This window comes from Chiloscyllium plagiosum, unplaced genomic scaffold, assembly GCF_037043375.1.
Source record: "Chiloscyllium plagiosum isolate Xiang-an unplaced genomic scaffold, Cpla_swu_hap1 HiC_scaffold_13, whole genome shotgun sequence".
In the NCBI taxonomy this organism is placed as follows: Eukaryota; Metazoa; Chordata; class Chondrichthyes; order Orectolobiformes; family Hemiscylliidae; genus Chiloscyllium; species Chiloscyllium plagiosum.
The window spans coordinates 121,540,849-121,561,819 of NW_028270151.1; positions in this window are offsets into that span (position 1 = coordinate 121,540,849).

Consider the following 20,971-nt stretch of genomic DNA (forward strand, 5'->3'; position numbering starts at 1 on the left):
AGGCCAGCTCCTTACTGAGAAAGCTCAACCGTGTGCCCATTGGCCTTTTAAAGATGGCACCAGTGTCAGGGATCACGGAGTATCCAGGGGCACCCGGGCGATGGTGAATACCTCCAGTCATGATGGGTGGGAGAATCAGGCTGGTATTGAATGATGGTGACACCATGGGGTGGGGTGGGTAGTTAATGAGGTGAGTTGGATACGATAGCATCAGGAAAGTAGCTCAGCGTCATGTGGACGATCCCTCTGTCATACTCAAGGAAAGTCAAACAAAGATAAATTATTGTTAGAATCTGCCCAATGAGTCATAGATTCGGTTGAAACTAATTCCAGTTACAAAGATGCAGAACAAATGCTCATCGATATTTAAACTGATTTCCCCCCCATTTGTCTCTGGCAACTAATGCACTGGGGTGGTGTATACAGTCCTGTGGCATGTCCACACCCACAGCAACCCCTAGTCAGGGCACAATGGAGATGTGGAGCTGTAAATGGGTGGGAGCTGCACAACCTGTCACTCCCAGCATGGGCTGCAAGTTCCCCCACACTGGGCAGGGATCTAACACAGTGTTACTGAGGAATGCAGAGGGGTGAGTACACAGTCGTACATGCTGGGAGGTAACTGTTCCTGGTTTACAGATCAATGTACTGGGGTGGGGTACACAGTCCGACATTCTGGGATGGTAACTGCTCCTGGGTTACATATCAATGCACTGGGGTGGGGTACAAAGCCCTACATGCTGGGAGGGTAACTGCTCCTGGGTTACAGATCAATGCCCTGGTTTGGTGTACACAGCCCTACATGCTGGGAGGGTAACTGCTCCTGGTTTACAGATCAATGCCCTGGTTTGGTGTACACAGCCCTACATGCTGGGAGGGTAACTGCTCCTGGTTTACAGATCAATGCCCTGGTTTGGGGTACACAGCCCTACATGCTGGGAGGGTAACTGTTCCTGGGTTACAGATCAATGCCCTGGTTTGGTGTACACAGCCCTACATGCTGGGAGGGCAACTGCTCCTGGGTTACAGATCAATGCCCTGGTTTGGGGTACACAGTCCTACATGCTGGGAGGGTAACTGCTCCTGGGTTACATATCAATGCCCTGGTTTGGGGTACACAGTCCTACATGCTGGGAGGGTAACTGCTCCTGGGTTACACATCAATGCCCTGGTTTGGGGTACACAGTCCTACATGCTGGGAGGGTTACTGCTCTTGGTTTACAGATCAATGTCCTGGTTTGGGGTACACAGCCCTACATGCTGGGAGGGTAACTGCTCTTGGTTTACAGATCAATGCCCTGGTTTGGGGTACACAGCCCTACATGCTGGGAGGGTAACTGCTCCTGGGTTACAGATCAATGCCCTGGTTTGGTGTACACAGCCCTACATGCTGGGAAGGTAACTGCTCCTGGGTTACAGATCAATGTACTGGTTTGGGGTACACAGCCCTACATGCTGGGAGGGTAACTGCTCCTGGGTTACAGATCAATGCCCTGGTTTGGGGTACACAGCCCTACATGCTGGGAGGGTAACTGCTCCTGGGTTACAGATCAATGCCCTGGTCTGGGGTACACAGCCCTACATGCTGGGAGGGTAACTGCTCCTGGGTTACAGATCAATGCCCCGGTTTTGGGTACACAGTCCTACATGCTGGGAGGGTAACTGTTCCTGGGTTACAGATCAATGCCCTGGTTTGGGGTACACAGCCCTACATGCTGGGAGGGTAACTGCTCCTGGGTTACAAATCAATGCACTGGGGTGGGGTACACAGTCCTACATGCTGGGAGGGTAACTGCTCCTGGGTTACAGATCAATGCCCTGGTTTGGTGTACACAGCCCTACATGCTGGGAGGGTAACTGCTCCTGGGTTACAGATCAATGCCCTGGTTTGGTGTACACAGCCCTATATGCTGGGAGGGTAACTGCTCCTGGGTTACAGATGAATGCCCTGGTTTGGGGTACACAGCCCTACATGCTGGGAGGGTAACTGCTCCTGGGTTACAGATCAATGCCCTGGTTTGGTGTACACAGCCCTACATGCTGGGAGGGTAACTGCTCCTGGGTTACAGATCAATGCCCTGGTTTGGTGTACACAGCCCTACATGCTGGGAGGGTAACTGCTCCTGGGTTACAGATCAATGCCCTGGTTTGGTGTACACAGCCCTATATGCTGGGAGGGTAACTGCTCCTGGGTTACAGATGAATGCCCTGGTTTGGGGTACACAGCCCTACATGCTGGGAGGGTAACTGCTCCTGGGTTACAGATCAATGCCCTGGTTTGGTGTACACAGCCCTACATGCTGGGAGGGTAACTGCTCCTGGGTTACAGATCAATGCCCTGGTTTGGTGTACACAGCCCTCCATGCTGGGAGGGTAACTGCTCCTCTTTTACAGATTAATTCCCAGGTGATCACTGCACAGGTCACTGTGCTGGTCAGTCATTCTGGTTGAGGATTATAGATAATGCCATGATGTGGTCGGTGCAGCTCCCCATGCTGGATGGATATTTGTTTCAGGTTCACACATTACTGCCCTGTTGTGGTCTGCACAACTCCCCGTGACGGATAGATACCTAGTCCGGGTTTATAGATCAATGAACTGCTGTGGTCTGTGCAGTGTTCCACTCTGGACAGATTGATGGCTTGTATTGGCCAGTGCAATGGATGAATCTGGACAGATTGCTGGGTTGCACTGAGCAGGACACTGGCCTGGTCTGCACAGTGTTCCACGGTGAACAGATATCCCCTTTGGGTTGATGGTGTCTGGCCTGGTTCTGTGAGATGGATTGAGAATGTGGTATATCTGACCATTTCAGCTGATCTGGCAATGTCTTTAGCTCCCATTCCTGTTATTGAACCCTCTGTCTCTCACCACATTAATGTTACAGTGTGCCCAGGCACAGTACATCATGTTGGTGGGGTGGGTAGGGGGGAAATGTGATGGACAGGTCAAGGAGTTCCCCGGAACGTTCTGTCCCCAACATTCTATAACTGCCATTCCCCGGAACGTTCTGTCCCCGACATTCTATAACTTCCATTCCCCGGAACGTTCTGTCCCTGACATTCTATAACTGTTATTCCCCGGAACGTTCTGTCCCCGACATTCTATAACTGCCATTCCCCGGAACGTTCTCTCCCCGACATTCTATAACTTCCATTCCCCGGAACGTTCTGTCCCTGACATTCTATAACTGCCATTCCCCGGAAAGTTCTGTCCCCGACATTCTATAACTGCCATTCCCCGGAACGTTCTCTCCCCGACATTCTATAACTGCCATTCCCCGGAACGTTCTGTCCCCAACATTCTATAACTGACATTCCCCGGAACGTTCTGTCCCCGACATTCGAGAACTGTCATTCCCCGGAACGTTCTGTCCCTGACATTGTTTGTGAACGGCCGGACGTCAGTGAATTGAACAAACGATAAGATCCCGAGGGAAGAGATCCCGTTCCAGGGAGAAGGAGACACTGTTCCGAAGGCCCCTCAGGCAGTTAAAGCAGTGAATGCGTTTTCCCTGCGTTTACATTTCTTCACGACACACGATCGACCACAATTTAGACCAAAATAGAGAAATTCCCAAACTCTGTTTGTCTTCAGGAAACTGGGACAGAATCCTTCAGGATACCCTCCGTATTAGGAATTGGGAAGGAGTGAACTGTGTCTTCTCTCGAGTGATCGAGTGTGTGGGAATGTTCTAGAAACCATCTGTCCTTATGAATGTGTCTCTGTGTGTTTGGGGAGGGAGGGTTTCTTGTGGTTTATGTCACATTTTTGTCAGTAATTCCGACCTTCCCATTTATTATTCCAGCTCCAATTATTTTAATAAATCCCTGAATACAGGAATCATTTGGAAATCTCACTGGGTCCCCAATCAAACGGGTCCCTTTGCCTCCAGGCTAATGGATAATGGGTTTGTTTTCCTTCCTCACAGCTAACGTAGTGACCATCTACGTCCTGCTTTATAAAGATTGTGGATTGTCTCCATGTGTCAGACGTTACCTGGGGGCCATGGCAGCGGCGGATCTCCTGGTCATTATCCTCGACCTGATCCTGAGACACATTCCCATTGTTTATGATGAACAGTTTTATTTCCTGAAGGACTCCGTCCCCGTGTGTAATATCCACGCCGTCCTGCTTTATGCAGCCACTGACTGCTCTGTCTGGTTCACCGTCACTTTCACCTTTGATCGGTTTGTGGCCATTTGTTGCCAGAAGCTGAAAAGTAAATATTGCAGTGAGAAAACGGCGGCTGTGGTTCTGGGAGCAGTGACTGTGCTGAGCTGTTTAAAGAACATTTACTGGTATTTTATTCTCTCGGCTCGGTATTGGCTGGGGAATGCCCCCTGGTTTTGTGCGATAACATTCGCTGGTCTATTCTCCATTGTCTGGACCACAATCGAGTTCCTCCACCACATTCTAACCCCGTGTGTCCCATTTCTCCTGATTGTGCTGCTCAATGTTCTCACCGTCAGACACATTGTAGTGACCAGCAGAGCCCGCAGGAGACTCCGCGCTCACACCAATGGGGACGCTCAGTCTGACACAGAAATGAGAAACCGAAAAAAATCCATCATTTTACTGTTTGTGATCTCGGCCAATTTCATTCTGTTATGGTCAACGTTAATGCTGTTTTCTATATGGAGACGGATGCGGAATATTATGTATACCCATCTGTATCTCCATCCCTTTGTGCGGGAATTGGGCTTCATGCTGCAGCTCCTCAGTTGCTGCACAAACACCGCGATTTATGCCGTGACCCAGACTAAGTTCAGGCAGCAGCTGAAGAATGTGCTGAAATATCCCTTCACCCAAATCCATCCATCCATCAAATTCCCTCATTAATCAATCCATCCGGGATTTTCTCATTTCAGTTCAGTGTTTCAGCGATGGAGCAGCCTGTCGCTATGGTAACAGACTGAGGGTAGCGCTGGGTTGTCCATCCTTATCCCACAGGGGGGTTACAGGGACACATTTCAATGTTTCTCACAACTCAGGGGCCGGTGAGAAAAGGCACCATCCCACTGACTGTATCCATCACTTCCATTTGTAACCAATAAAAATGTTGATTAAAGCGTGCCGAGCAGCAGAGTGACTGATGTTGTTGTTTGTCTTTGTGTTGGAGAAGCTGAGCTGGAGAGAGACAGACTCAGCCCCAAGTCCTGGTCCTCAGGGAAGGGGAGGGGATCACGCCCTGAGCTCAGGAGCTGGGTTTAACTCCCTCTGACACCCCCCTACTCCAACCTGGCCTCACCATTTCCTCTCCCCCACTCTTCCTCCTCAATTCTCTCCCTCTCTCTTTCTGCACACTGTGTCTCTCTCACCTCCTCTCCCTTTCACTCTCTCTGGTCCCCTCTCAGACACCCCTCCCCCCCAACCCCGGTTTCTCCACCTGCCTCCACTATTCTTTCTGCCTCACTCTCCCCCTCTCTCTCTCTCACACCCCCAACATGAGTTTATCCACCTGCCTCCATTCTTCTCTCTCCCCCTCACCCTCACTCTCTCTCTCTCCTGCCGTCTCTGTCTCCCTCCCGCAATTCCGTCTCTACCCCAATTTCCCACCTCCCACATCTCTCAATCATCTCAACCCACCCCCCACACTCAGCCTCACCACAAACAACCAGTCTCTAGGTTAGAGGGAGAGGGAAGGACCAGGGAGACAGAGTGTGTCAGAGAGAGAGGAAGGGCAGGACAGGAGGGAGAGAGGTTGAGTCTGAGAGAAACGGAGGGAGGTGGGGAGAGAGAGAGACCAAGGTAGGGGATCGAGAGTGGGAGAAGATGGAGAGAGAGCGAAGGAGCAGGGAGAGACAGAGGGAGAGAGAGAGGGAAGGGAGAGATAAGGTGAGGGAGGGAGAGAGAGAAATAGGGGAGGACATAATGAGAGAGGGGTCAGAGAGAGGGGGACAGAGAGAGGGGGACAGAGAGAGGGGGGACAGAGAAAGGGGGGAGATAGAGAGAGTGACAGAGAGAGGGGCACAGAGAGTGGGGGAGATAGAGGGTGTCAGAGAGAGGGGGACAGAGAGAGGTGGACAGAGAGGGGGGAGACAGACGGTGTCAGAGAGAGGGGGACAGAGAGAGAGGGTCACCGAGAGTGGGGGAGATAGAGGGGTGTCAGGGAGAGAGGGGGTCAGAGAGAGAGGGGAACAGAGAGAGAGGGGGACAGAGAGATGGCGACAGAGAGAAGGGGGAACAGAGAGAGGGGTACAGAGAGAGAGGGGGACAGAGAGAGAGGAGGGCAGAGAGAGAGGGGGGGCAGAGTGTGGGGAAGATTGAGGGGGACAGAGAGAGAGGGGTACAGACAGAGGGGGACAGAGAGAGGGGGACAGAGAGAGAGGGGGACAGTGAGAGGGGGGAAAGAGAGAGGCGGGTGGGAGGGTGAAGGTGCAGAGAGTGGGCGACAGAGAGAGGAGCACAGAAAGAGGGGGATATAGAGGGGGACAGAGAGAAGGGACAGAGAGAGGGGTACAGAGTGGGAGGGAGAGAGGGGTGTCAGAGAGAGGGGGCAGAGAGTGGGGGATGGAGAGAGTGGGGGATAGAGAGAGAGGGGGGACAGAGAGAGAGGGAGCAGGGAGAGGGCGACAGAGGGGGGCAGAGAGCGGGGGAGAGATAGACGGGGCAGAGAGAGGGGGACAGAGAGAGGGGGACAGAGAGAAGGGGGTACAGATAGATGGTGACAGAGAGACGGTGACAGAGAGAAGGGGACAGAGAGAGGGGTACAGAGTGGGAGAGAGAGGGGGTCAGAGAGAGGGGGACAGAGAGTGGGGGGATGGAGAGAGTGGGGGACAGAGAGAGAGGGGGGACAGAGAGAGAGGGAGCAGGGAGAGGGCGACAGAGGGGGGCAGAGAGCGGGGGAGAGATAGACGGGGCAGAGAGAGGAGGACAGAGAGAAGGGGGTACAGATAGATGGTGACAGAGAGACGGTGACAGAGAGAAGGGGACAGAGAGAGGGGTACAGAGTGGGAGAGAGAGAGGGGGTCAGAGAGAGGGGGACAGAGAGTGGGGGGATGGAGAGAGTGGGGGACAGAGAGAGGGGGCAGAGAGAGGGGGTCAGACAGTGGGGGAAGAGAGAGAGGGGACAGAGAGAGGGGGACAGAGAGACGGGGGGACAGAGAGAGGGGGCAGAGACAGAGAGGGCAGAGAGAGAGGGACAGAGAGAGAGGGGGCAGAGAGAGACGGGGGCAGAGAGAGGGGGGACAGAGATAGATGGGGACAGAGAGAGGGGGACAGTGAGAGAGGGGGACAGTGAGGGGGTATAGAGAGAGGTGGGTGGGAGAGAGTGGGGGTCAGAGAGTGGGGGAGATAGAGGGGGTCAGAGAGAGAGGGGGGCAGAGAGAGAGGGGGGCAGAAAGAGGCGACAGAGAGAGGGGGACAGAGAGAGGGGGACAGAGAGTGGGGGACAGAGAGAGGGGGCAGAGAGAGGGGGTCAGACAGTGGGGGAAGAGAGAGAGGGGACAGAGAGAGGGGGACAGAGAGACGGGGGGACAGAGAGAGGGGGCAGAGACAGAGAGGGCAGAGAGAGAGGGACAGAGAGAGAGGGGGCAGAGAGAGAGGGGGGCAGAGAGAGGGGGGACAGAGATAGATGGGGACAGAGAGAGGGGGACAGTGAGAGAGGGGGACAGTGAGGGGGTATAGAGAGAGGTGGGTGGGAGAGAGTGGGGGTCAGAGAGTGGGGGAGATAGAGGGGGTCAGAGAGAGAGGGGGGCAGAGAGAGAGGGGGGCAGAAAGAGGCGACAGAGAGAGGGGGACAGAGAGAGGGGGACAGAGAGTGGGGGACAGAGAGGGGTACAGAGTGGGGAGGAGAGAGGGGGATAGAGAGAGGAGGACAGAGGGTGTGGGGATGGAGAGAGTGGGGGACAGAGAAAAGGGGGCAGAGAGAGGGTAACAGAGCGTGGGAGAGAGATAAGGGACAGAGAGAGGGGGACAGAGAGAAGAGGACAGAGAGAGGGGGAGATAGACGGAACAGAGAGAGGGGATAGTGAGTGGGGGGATGGAGAGAGTGGGGGACAGAGAGAGAGAGGGGGACAGAGAGAGAGGGGGACAGAGAGGGGGGCAGAGAGAAAGGGGAACAGAGAGAGGGGGACAGAGAGAGAGGCGGACAGAGAGATGGGGACAGAGAGAGAGAGGCGGGTGGGAGAGAGAGGGGGTCAGAGAGAGAGGGAACAGAGAGAGGGGTACAGAGAGAGAGGGGGACAAAGAGGGGGATAGAGAGAGGCGGGTAGGAGACAGGGGGGACAGAGAGAGGGCGACAGACAGAGGGTGGAGGACAGAGAGTGGGGTAGATAGAGGGGGGCAGACAGAGGGGCACAGAGAGTGAGGGGTACAGAGAGAGGGGGCAGAAAGAGGGCGAGAGGGAGAGGGGGACAGAGTGGGGGAGACAGAGAGAGAGGGAGACAGAGAGAGGGGAGACAGAGAGAGTGGGAGACAGAGAGAGAGGGGGACAGAGAGAGTGGGACAGAGAGAGGGGGTCAGAGAGAGGGCGACAGAGAGGGGTGGAACAGAGAGAGGGGGACAGAGAGAGAGGGAGACAGAGAGAGAGGGTGCAGAGAGAGAGGGGGACAGAGAGAGAGAGGGTACAGAGAGAGAGGGGGACAGAAAGAGAGGGTACCGAGAGAGAGAGAGGGGAAAAGAGAGAGGGGAAAAGAGAGAGGGGGGATAGAGAGACGGTGACAGAGAGAGGGGGGCAGAGAGAGTTAGACAGAGAGAGAGGGGGACACAGAGAGAGAGGGGGACAGAGAGAGGGGTCGGGGGGGCAGAGAGAGTGGGGGCAGAGAGAGGGCAACAGAGAGGGGGTCAGAGAGCGGGGGAGAGAGAGAGGAGACAGAGAGAGGGGGACAGAGAGAGAGGGGGACAGAGAGAGGGGGGGACAGAGAGACGGCGACAGAGAGAGGGACGACAGCGAGAGAGGGGGACAGTGAGGTGGTACAGGGAGATGCGGGTGTGAGAGAGTGGGGGTCAGAGAGAGGGCGACTGAGAGCGGGCGACAGAGAGAGGGGGGACAGAGAGGGGGTCAGAGAGAGAGGGGATCAGAGAGAGAGGGGGTCAGAGAGAGAGGGGGCCAGAGAGAGAGAGGGGTGAAAGAGAGAGGAGGGACAGAGAGAGGAGGGACAGAGAGAGGAGGACAGAGAGAGAAGGGGTCAGAGAGAGGGGGGACAGAGAGGGGGCAGAGAGAGGGAGTCAGAGAGAGGGGGACAAAGAGTGGGGGGACAGAGAGGGGGGCAGAGAGAGCGGGAGAGAGAGAGAGAGGGATCAGTGAGAGGGGATAGAGAGAGGGGGACAGAGAGAGGGGGACAGGGGGGGGCAGAGAGAAGGGGGCAGAGAAAGGGTAACAGAGAGGGGGACAGAGAGCTCGGGAGAGAGATAGGGGACAGAGAGAGGGGGACAGAGAGAGGGGGAGATAGACGGGACAGAGAGAGGGGATAGAGAGTCGGGGACAGAGAGGGGTACAGAGTGGGCGGAGAGAGGGGGACAGAGAGTGGGGGGATGCAGAGAGTGGGGGACAGAGAGAGATAGGGGGACAAAGAGAGAGGGGGACAGAGAGGGTGCAGAGAGAAGGGGGCAGAGAGAGGGGGACAGAGAGAGAGGCGGGTGGGAGCGAGAGGGGGTCAGAGAGAGGGGGACAGAGAGAGAGGGGGACAAAGAGGGGGGATAGAGAGAGAGGCGGGTAGGAGACAGAGGGGGGCAGAGAGCGGGGCAGAGGGAGAGGCGGTTGGGAGAGAGAGAGTGGGTTAGAGAGAGGGCGACAGACAGAGGGGGACAGAGAGTGGAGGACAGAGAGTGGGGTAGATAGAGGGGGGCAGAGAGAGGGGGACAGAGAGTGAGAGGGACAGAGAGGGGGCAGAAAGAGGGCGAGAGGGAGAGGGGGACAGAGTGGGGGAGACAGAGAGAGAGGGAGACAGAGAGAGAGGGAGACAGAGAGAGAGAGAGAGGGGGACAGAGAGAGTGGGACAGAGAGAGGGGGGTCAGAGCGAGGACAACAGAGAGGGGTGGAACAGAGAGAGGGGGACAGAGAGAGAGGGAGACAGAGAGAGAGAGGGTACAGAGAGAGAGGGGGACAGAGAGAGAGACGGTACAGAGAGCGAGGGGACAGAAAGAGAGGGTGCCGAGAGAGAGAGAGGGGCAGAGAGAGAGGGGGGATCAGAGAGAGAGGGGCAGAGAGAGAGGGGGACAGGGAGAGAGGGGGGCAGAGAGAGGGAGACAGAGAGAGAGGGGGAGAGAGAGAGAGAGGGGACAGAGAGAGGGGTCAGGGGCGCAGAGAGAGTGGGGGCAGAGACAGGGCAACAGAGAGGGGGTCAGAGAGCGGGCGAGAGAGAGAGGGGACAGAGAGAGGGGGACAGAGAGAGAGGGGGACAGAGAGAGGGGGGATCAGAGAGACGGCGACAGAGAGAGGGACGACAGCGAGAGAGGGGGACAGTGAGGTGGTACAGGGAGAGGCGGGTGTGAGAGCGTGGGGGTCAGAGAGAGGGCGACTGAGAGCAGGCGACAGAGAGAGGGGACAGAGAAGGGGTCAGAGAGAGAGGGGGTCAGAGAGAGAGGGGGTCAGAGAGAGAGGGGGCCAGAGAGAGAGGGGGGGAAAGACAGAGGAGGGACAGAGAGAGGGGGGGCAGGGAGAGGAGGACAGAGAGACAAGGGGTCAGAGAGAGGGGGGGACAGAGAAGGGGGGACAGAGAGAGGGGGAATAGAGAGACGGTGACAGAGAGGTGGCAGAGAGAGGGAGACAGAGAGAGGGGTACAGAGTGGGGGAGAGAGAGGGGGTCAGAGAGAGGGGGACAGAGATTGGGGGGACAGAGGGGGGCAGAGAGAGCGGGAGAGAGAGAGGGGGGGCAGTGAGAGGGGATAGAGAGAGGGGGACAGAGAGAGGGGGACAGAGGGGGGGGCAGAGAGAGAGGGGGCAGACAGAGAGGGCGACAGAGAGGGGGTCAAAGAGCGGAGGAGAGAGAGAGAGAGGGGACACAGTGAGGGGGACAGGAGTGAGGGGGACAGAGAGAGGGGAACAGAGAGAAGGGGACAGAGAGAGAGGTCGGGGGAGCAGAGAGAGCGGGGACCGAGAGAGGGCAACAGAGAGGGGGTCAGAGAGCGAGGGAGAGAGACGGGACAGATAGAGGGGGACAGAGAGATAGGGGACAGAGAGAGAGGGGGACAGAGAGATGGCGACAGAGAGAGGGCGACAGAGTGAGAAGGGGACAGAGAGTGGGGGAGATAGAGAGGGTCAGAGAGAGAGGGGGTCAGAGAGAGAGGGGGGAACAGAGAGAGAAGGGGGCAGAAAGAGGAGACAGAGAGAGGGGGACAGAGACAGAGGAGGACAGAGAGAGAAGGGGTCAGAGAGAGGGGGCGACAGAGAGGGTGGGGACAGAGAGAGGGGGGACAAAGAGAGGGGGAACAGAGAGAGGGGGCAGAGAGAGACAGAGAGACGGGTACAATGTGAGGGAGAGAGGGGGTCAGAGAGAGTGGGGCAGAGAGTGGGGGGATGGAGAGAGTGGGGGATAGAGAGAGAGGGGGGGACAGAGAGGGGGGCAGAGAGAGAGGGGGCAGAGAGAGGGCGACAGAGAATGGGTCAGAGAGCGGGGGAGAGGGAGGGGACAGAGAGAGGGGGACAGAGAGAGAAGGGGCAGAGAGAGGGGGGCAGAGAGAGAGGGGGCAGAGAGAGAGAGGGGGCAGAGAGAGAGGGGGACAGAGAGATGGCGACAGAGAGAGGGGCGACAGAGAGAGGGGGACAGTGAGGTGGTACAGGGAGAGGCGGGTGTGAGAGAGTGGTGGTCAGAGAGAGGGCGACAGAGAGAGGGAGACAGAGAGCGGGGGAGAGAGAGAGGGGGTCAGAGGGAGAGGGGGACAGAGAGGGGGGGGGCAGAAAGAGGCGACAGAGAGAGGGGTGCAGATAGGAGGACAGGGAGAGAGGGGGCAGAGAGAGGGCGACAGAGAGAGGGGGCCAGAGAGAGAGGGGGCCAAAGGGAGAGGAGGCCAGAGACAGGGGGGCAGAGAGTGAGGGGCAGAGAAAGAGGGGGAACAGAGAGTGGGGGAGATAGATAGAGAGGGGACAGAAAGAGAGATGGCGACAGAGAGAGGGTGACAGAGAGAGAGGGGGACAGAGAGAGAGGGGACAGAGAGTGGGGGAGATAGAGGCGGTCAGAGAGAGAGGGGGTGAGAGAGAGGAGGTCAGAGAGAGAGAGGGGACAGAGAGAGAAGGGGGCAGAAAGAGGAGACAGAGAGAGGGGGACAGAGACAGAGGAGGACAGAGAGAGAGGGGACAGTAGAGAAGGGGGCAGAAAGAGGAGACAGAGAGAGGGGGCAGAGACAGAGGAGGACAGAAAGAGAGGGGGGCAGAGAGAGAGAGGGGCATAGAGAGACGGGGGCAGGGGGGACAGAAAGAGGGGGGACAGAGAAAGGGGGAACAGAGAGAGGGGGTAGAGAGACGGTGACAGAGAGAGGGGGGCAGAGAGAGGGAGACAGAGAGAGAGGGGACAGAGAGAGAGAGGGGGACAGAGAGAGGGGTCAGGGTGGCAGAGAGAGTGGGGGCAGAGAGAGGGCAACAGAGAGGGGGTCAGAGATCGGGGGAGAGAGAGCGCGGACAGAGAGAGGGCGACAGAGAGAGAGAGGGACAGAGAGAGGGGGCACAGAGAGACGGCGACAGAGAGAGGGGCGACAGCGAGAGAGGGGGACAGTGAGGTGGTACAGGGAGAGGCAGGTGTGAGAGAGTGGGGGTCAGAGAAGGGGTCAGAGAGAGAGAGGGTCAGAGAGAGGGCGACAGAGATAGGGGGCCAGAGAGAGGGGGCCAAAGAGAGAGGAGGCCAGAGACAGGGGGGCAGAGAGAGAGGGGGAACAGAGAGTGGGGGAGATAGAGAGAGAGGGGACAGAGAGAGAGGGGGACAGAGAGACGGTGACAGAGAGAGGGGGGGACAGAGAGTGGGGGAGATAGAGGGGGTCAGAGAGAGGGGGTGTCAGAGAGAGAGAGGGGGACAGAGAGAGGAGGGGGCAGAAAGAGGAGACAGAGAGAGGGGGACAGAGACAGAGGAGGACAGAGAGAGAAGGGGTCAGAGACAGGGGGGGCAGAGAGAGGGGGGACAGAGAGAAGGGGACAGAGAGGGGGGGCAGAGAGATAGGGGACAGAGAGAGGGCGACAGAGAGAGGGGGTCAGAGAGCGGGGAGAGAGAGAGGGGACAGAGAGATTGGGACAGAGAGAGGGTGCAGAGAGAGAGGGTGCAGAGAGAGAGGGGGCAGAGAGAGGGGGTGACAGAGAGGTGGTCAGAGAGCGGGAGAGAGAGGGGACTGTGAGAGGGGGATAGAGAGAGGGGGCAGTGAGAGAGGGGGCAGAGAGAGAGGGCGACAGAGAGGGGGGCAAAGAGCAGGGGAGAAAGAGAGGGGACAGAGAGGGGGGATAGAGAGAGGGGGCATGGAGAGGGCGACAGAGTGAGGGGGGACAGAGTGAGGGGGACAGAGAGAGGGGGGCAGAGAGAGAGGGGGCAGAGAGAGAGGGGGCAGAGAGAGGGGTCGGGGGGCAGAGAGAGCGGGGGCAATGAGAGGGCAACAGAGAGGGGGTCAGAGAGCGGGGGAGAGAGAGAGGGGACAGAGAGAGGGGGAAGAGAGAGTGGGGGACAGAGAGAGATGGGGACAGAGAGAGATGGGGACAGAGAGACGGCGACAGAGAGAGGGGTGACAGAGAGAGAGGGGGACAGTGAGGTGGTACAGGGAGAGGCGAGTGTGAGAGAGTGGGGGTCAGAGAGAGGGCGACTGAGAGAGGGGGAAAGAGAGCGGGGGAGATAGAGGGGGTCAGAGAGAGAGGGGGCAGAAAGAGGCGACAGAGAGAGGGGGACAGAGAGAGAGGGGGACAGAGAGAGAGGAGGACAGAGAGAGAGGGGGACAGAGAGAGGGAGGGACAAAGAGAGGGGGAACAGAGAAAGGTGGGACAGAGAGAAGGGGGGATAGAGAGACGGTGACAGAGAGAGGGGGCAGAAAGAGGGAGACAGTGAGAGTGTTACAGAGTTGGGGAGAGAGAGGGTGTCAGAGAGAGGGGGACAGAGAGAGAGGGGGGACAGAGAGAGAGGGGGACAGAGAGGGTGTCAGAGAGCGGTGGAGAGAGAGAGGGGACAGAGAGAGAGGGGACAGAGAGAGAGGGGGCAGAGAGAGGGGGGCAGAGAGAGGGGGGGGGCAGAGAGACGGCGACAGAGAGAGGGGGGCGACAGAGAGAGGGGGACAGTGAGGTGGTACAGGGAGAGGCGGGTGTGAGAGAGTGGGGGTCAGACAGAGGTCGACAGAGAGAGGGGGCCAGATAGGAGGACAGAGAGAGAGGGGGCCAGAGAGAGGGGGACAGAGAGAGGGGGGCAGAGAGAGAGGGGGCAGAGAGAGAGGGTGACAGAGAGTGGGGACAGAGGGGGGGGCAGAGAGAGAGGGGGCAGAGAGAGAGGGTGACAGAGAGAGGGGACAGAGAGTGGGGGAGACAGAGAGAGAGGTGGGTGGGAGAGTGAGGGGGGCAGAGATGGGGGAACATAGAGAGAGGGGGCCAGAGAGAGAGGGGGCCAGAGACAGGGGGGCAGAGAGAGAGAGGTGGAAATGTGTTGCTGGAAAAGCGCAGCAGGTCAGGCAGCATCTAGGGAACAGGAGAATCGACGTTTCGGGCATTAGCCCTTCTTCAGGAATGAGGCTAGTGTCAGTGGAAGGGTACTGGTCGGTACGGCGGTAAAGAAAGAAGCGGAGGGCTTTGAGTCCTTCGTGATGGGGGATGGAGGTGTACAGGGACTGGATGTCCATGGTGAAAATAAGGTGTTGGAGACCGGGGAAACGAAAATCATGGAGGAGGTGGAGGGCGTGAGTGGTGTCCCGAACGTAGGTGGGGAGTTCTTGGACTAAGGGGGACAGGACCGTGTCGAGGTATGCAGAGATGAGTTCAGTGGGGCAGGAGCAGGCGGAGACAATGGGTCGGCCGGGGCAGTCAGGTTTGTGGATTTTGGGCAGGAGGTAGAAACGGGAGGTGCGGGGTTGTGGGACTATGAGGTTGGAGGCGGTGGATGGGAGATCCCCCTGAGGTGATGAGGTTATGGACGGTCTGGGAGATGATGGTTTGGTGGTGGGGGGTGGGGTCATGGTCAAGGGGGCAGAAGGAGGAGTTATCTGCGAGTTGGCGTTTGGCCTCAGCGGTGTAGAGGTCGGCGCGTCAAACTGCTACCGCGCCTCCCTTGTCTGCCGGTTTGATAGTGAGTTTGGGGTTGCAACGGAGTGAGTGGAGGGCTGCGCGTTCCGAGGGTGAGAGGTTGAAGAAGGGCTAATGCCCGAAACATCGATTCTCCTGTTCCCTGGATGCTGCCTGACCTGCTGCGCTTTTCCAGCAACACATTTCCATCTCTGATCTCCAGCATCTGCAGACCTCACTTTCTCCTCGGCAGAGAAAGCGGGGCAGATAGAGGGGGGGGGGAACAGAGAGTGGGGGAGATAGAGAGAGAGGGCAGATAGAGATGGGGGCAGACAGAGGGGGACAGAGAGAGAGGGACAGAGAGAGGGGAGACAGAGAGAGGGAGGCAGAGAGTTGGGGAGATAGAGGGGGTCAGAGAGTGGGAACAGAGAGAGGGGTACAGAGTGGGGGAGATGGGATGTCAGAGAGAGGGGGACAGAGAGTGGGGGGATGGAGAGAGATGGGGGGACAGAGATGGGGGAGAGATAGAGTGGACAGAGAGAGAGGGACAGAGAGAGTGGGGGCAGAGAGAGGGGGCAGAGAGAGAGGGGGCAGAGAGAGAGGCGGACAGAGAGAGAGGGGGACAGAGAGAGAAGGGACAGAGAGAGGGGGGACAGAGAGAGGGGGACAGAGAGAGGGGGAGACAGAGAGAAAGGTGGGTGGGAGAGAGAGGGGGCAGAGATGGGGGAACAGAGAGAGCGGGACTGAGAGAGAGGGGGGCAGAGAGAGAGGGGGACAAAGAGGAGGGATAGAGAGATGCGGGTGGGAGAGAGAGGGGGACAGAGGGGGACAGAGAGTAGGGAGATGGAGAGAGTGGTGGACAGATAGAGAGAAAGGGGGACAGAGAGCGCGGGCGAGAGAGGCGTCAGAGAGCGTGGAGAGAGAGAGGATACAGAGAGAGGGGGACAGAGAGAGGGGGACAGAGAGAGGGGGGCAGAGAGAGAGGGGGCAGAGAGAGAGGGGGACAGAGAGAGAGGGGGACAGAGAGAGGGGACAGAGAGAGGGGGACAGAGAGAGGGGGAGACAGAGAGAGAGGTGGGTGGGAGAGAGAGGGGGACAGAGATGGGGGAACAGAGAGAGCGGGACTGAGAGAGAGGGGGACAGAGAGACAGGGGGACAAAGAGGAGGGATAGAGAGATGCGGGTGGGTGAGAGAGGGGGACAGAGGGGGACAGACAGTGGGGAGATGGAGAGAGTGGTGGACAGATAGAGAGAGAGGGGGACAGAGAAAGCGGACGACAGAGAGGGGCTCGGAGAGCGGAGAGAGAGAGAGAGGATACAGAGAGAGGGGGACAGAGAGAGGGGGACAGAGAGTGGGGGGATGGAGAGGGTGGCGGACAGAGAGAGAGGGGGACAGAGAGGGGGGAGAGATAGAGTGGACAGAGAGAGGGGCAGAGAGAGGGGGACAGAGAGAGGGGGGACAGAGAGAGGGGGGACAGATAGAGGGGGAGACAGAGAGAGAGATGGGTGGGAGAGAGAGGGGGACAGAGAGAGGGGGACAGAGATGGGGGAAAAGAGAGAGCGGGACTGAGAGAGAGGGGGACAGAGAGAGAGGGGGACAAAGAGGAGGGATAGAGAGATGCGGGTGGGAGAGAGAGAGGGGGACAGAGGGGGACAGAGAGTGGGGAGAGGGAGAGAGTGGTGGACAGATAGAGAGAGAGAGGGGGACAGAGAGAGCGGGCGACAGAGAGGCGTCAGAGAGCGGGGAGAGAGAGAGGATACAGAGAAAGGGGGACAGAGAGAAGGGGACAGAGAGAGGGGTGCAGAGAGAGAGGGGGCAGAGAGAGAGGGTGACAGAGAGAGGGGACAGAGAGAGGGGGGACAGAGAGAGGGGGAGACAGAGAGAGAGGTGGGTGGGAGAGTGAGGAGAGCAGAGATGGGGGAACTGAGAGAGAGGGGGCCAGAGAGAGAGGAGGCCAGAGACAGGGGGGCAGAGAGAGAGGTGGAAATGTGTTGCTGGAAAAGCGCAGCAGGTCAGGCAGCATCTAGGGAACAGGAGAATCGACGTTTCGGGCATTCGCCCTTCTTCAGGAATGAGGCTAGTGTCAGTGGAAGGGTACTGGTCGGTACGGCGGTAAAGAAAGAAGCGGAGGGTTTTGAGTCCTTCGTGATGGGGTATGGAGGTGTACAGGGACTGGATGTCCATGGTGAAAATAAGGCGTTGGAGACCAGGGAAGCGAAAATCATGGAGGAGGTGGAGGGCATGAGTGGTGTCCCGAACGTAGGTGGGGAGTTCTTGGACTAAGGGGGACAGGACCGTGTCGAGGTATGCAGAGATGAGTTCGGTGGGGCAGGAGCAGGCGGAGAAAATGGGTCGGCCGGGGCAGTCAGGTTTGTGGATTTTGGGCAGGAGGTAGAAACGGGAGGTGCGGGGTTGTGGGACTATGAGGTTGGAGGCGGTGGATGGGAGATCCCCCTGAGGTGATGAGGTTATGGACGGTCTGGGAGATGATGGTTTGGTGGTGGGGGGGTGGGGTCATGGTCAAGGGGGCAGAAGGAGGAGGTATCTGCGAGTTGGCGTTTGGCCTCAGCGGTGTAGAGGTCGGTGCGCCAAACTACTACCGCGCCTCCCTTGTCTGCCGGTTTGATAGTGAGTTTGGGGTTGCAACGGAGTGAGTGGAGGGCTGCGCGTTCCGAGGGTGAGAGGTTGAAGAAGGGCTAATGCCCGAAACGTCGATTCTCCTGTTCCCTGGATGCTGCCTGACCTGCTGCGCTTTTCCAGCAACACATTTCCATCTCTGATCTCCAGCATCTGCAGACCTCACTTTCTCCTCGGCAGAGAGAGAGGGGCAGAGAGAGAGGGGGAACAGAGAGTGGGGGAGATAGAGAGAGAGGGGCAGAGAGCGATGGGGGCAGACAGAGGGGGACAGAGAGAGGGACAGAGAGAGGGGAGACAGAGAGAGGGAGGCAGAGAGTTGGGGAGATAGAGGGGCTCAGAGAGTGGGAACAGAGAGAGGGGTACAGAGTGGGGGAGATGGGATGTCAGAGAGAGGGGGACAGAGAGTGGGGGGGTGGAGAGAGATGGGGGGACAGAGAGGGGGGAGAGATAGAGTGGACAGAGAGAGAGGGACAGAGAGAGTGGGGGCAGAGAGAGGGGGCAGAGAGAGAGGGGGGCAGAGAGAGAGGGGGACAGAGAGAGAGGGGGACAGAGAGAGAGGGGACAGAGAGAGGGGGACAGAGAGAGGGGGAGACAGAGAGAAAGGTGGGTGGGAGAGAGAGGGGGCAGAGATGGGGGAACAGAGAGAGCGGGACTGAGAGAGAGGGGGGCAGAGAGAGAGGGGGACAAAGAGGAGGGATAGAGAGACTCACATTTGAATTGAATTGGCTTCAATGTCACGTACACTTTAATGAATGCAGTGGCAATATTGCAATGGCTTCACTTATGGCGCCATCTTAGGTACAAGAAATCTACGTATAGATTCTTACGTATTTTGTCCAAAATAGAAAGAATGAGAACTGAAAGTCCAGAGGAAGAGTAAAAGGGAAAAAATTGAACAAACACGAATTACAGTCCCTGACACACCAGTCTGTGCCAGCAAAGAGTCTCCAGACTGCACCGGGCCCATTCTCCACACTGGGACGGGCCCCGTTTCCAGACTGCACTGGCGCCAGTATCCGGAGTGCATCGACCCCAGTTTCCAGACTGTTACAGACCTAGTATTTTGTAAATATCGGACCCAGTCTCCAGAATTCCACAGGCCGAGTCGCTAGACAGCAACGGGACCAGTCTCCCGGCGGCACCGTTCCAGTCTCCATACCACACCAGGCTTAGTTTCCCGAACGAACCTGGCCCAGTATCCAGTCCTGACTGGGCTCAGTATCCAGACACTACCGAGTCCTGTCTCCAGGTATCACCGGGCTCAGTAGCCAGACAGTGCCGGGCCCAGTCTCCAGACCACACCGGGGCAAGTGTCCAGACTGCATCGACCACAGTCTCCTGGCCAAACCATGCTCAGTCTCCAGGCCGCAATGGGACCAGTTCCCAGGCTGCACCGGTCCGAGTATCCAGACTGTACCAGAACTAGTGAACGGACTACACCGCCCTTGTCTCCATAGTTCCCCAGGCCCACTAGACACACAACACTAGGCCCAGTCTCTAGGCGGCCCCTGACACAGTCTCCACACTATACCAGGCTCAGTCTCCAGACAGCACCAGGCCCAGTCTCCAGACTGCATCGGGCCCATTCTCCAGGCCGCACCAAGTTCAATATCTAGTTTGTAGTCGGCCCAGTATCAAGGCCACACTGTGCTTTCTCGAGGCCTCCCATCCCCGCGACAGCCCCCTGTCTGCGACTCACTTCCTCCATTCCCATCGGAGGAATTTTTAAATTTTAAAAGTTTGTGAAGAAGAAGTCTCTCCAGAAAACAGAACAATAAAGGTAGATATAAAGAGTGGGCAGAGCAGAGAAGCTCCGGATGGAACATTCTGACTCTACCACCATCTTTAGGATGTTTGTTTCCTTTTTCGAAGAATGACTTTGGAGACTCAACCCAGTTTTTTTTTTCCAATTCCTTGCAATGCTGTCTCTTAGTAAAAGGTTATGGGCATGTCTATTGCTGGCCCATATGCTGACATTGGGTTTATTTTAGGACTTTACAATACATTCTCACTAGAAATTGGAAAGGAGATAAAAAAATATTGAAAGTTAGAGAAAGTGGTTGAAAATCCATCTCAACCTTTTCCACTGTGCTTCACTGAGAGTAGCCTGAATACACTTGTACAGCTGTGGTCTGCATAGCTCGTGACGCACGACAGATATCTCGCCCGGGTTTATAGAGCAATGCACTGCTGTGGTCTGCATAGCTGCCAGTGTTGAACAGATATCTGGGTGTCTGGATGAATGCACTGCTGTGGTGGGGATAGCTCCCAACGATACATGCATATCTAGTCCGAGTTTATAGATTAATGCACTGGCGTGGTCTGCACATTTTTCCGCACTCGGCAGACTGCTGGATTAGACTGAGCAGAGCTCGAACTTCACATTGTGCTGAACAGATATCTCCTCTGAGTTAATGGTTCTCTGTGTTGGATTGAGAATAAGTTCTCACTAACTATTTCAGCTGATCTGGCAATGCATTTAGTTCTCATTCTTGTGATTGGATCCTCCGTCCCTCCCTCGATTAATGTTGCATTGTGACCATGCACATTACATCATGATCGTGAAAGCCCACTGTGCTGGCCTCTTCATTCAGAAGCAGTAAGCCATTCGCATTGTCCTCGAGTCTCCACGTCAAAAGAAAGGATGGACAACGGGATAAAGGCCGTCCCCTTGATACACAGCACAAAACATACATTCCCAGCACTCCCCACCGCCATCCAAGCCAATAAAAATGTCCGGTGTGTACTGAGAGCAACTGGGCCACTGAGAACATCAGGGAGCAGACTTTCAAGGAGATTGAGCAACACTTCCCATTTGTGAACGACAGCGTGAATCCTCAAGTACACACGGATCACGAAGTCCTGTAATCTCTCCACATTTATTGATATATAGCTTGTTATTCTTCCTGTAAAAGTAACAGGTTCACAGTTACTCACGTTATATTCCTGGTGCCAAATTGTCATCCATTGTTTATCCAATTAGAGATACTGCACCGCCTCCTGCCATCTTAATTTCCTGCCTATCTTAGTTAGAATACTTTTGTTAAATCTTTCGAAAAGGTTGATATTAGTGGCAAATAACTGAGGCCCAAGCACAGGTCACTGCGTCACTGCAGTCGTTAATTTATGTCAAACTGATAGAGACTGATTTATCCCTAATTTAGCCCAGCTCCCATCTCAGTAACCAGTTCTTCCAGTATTCCTATGTAGCAGCTTTGC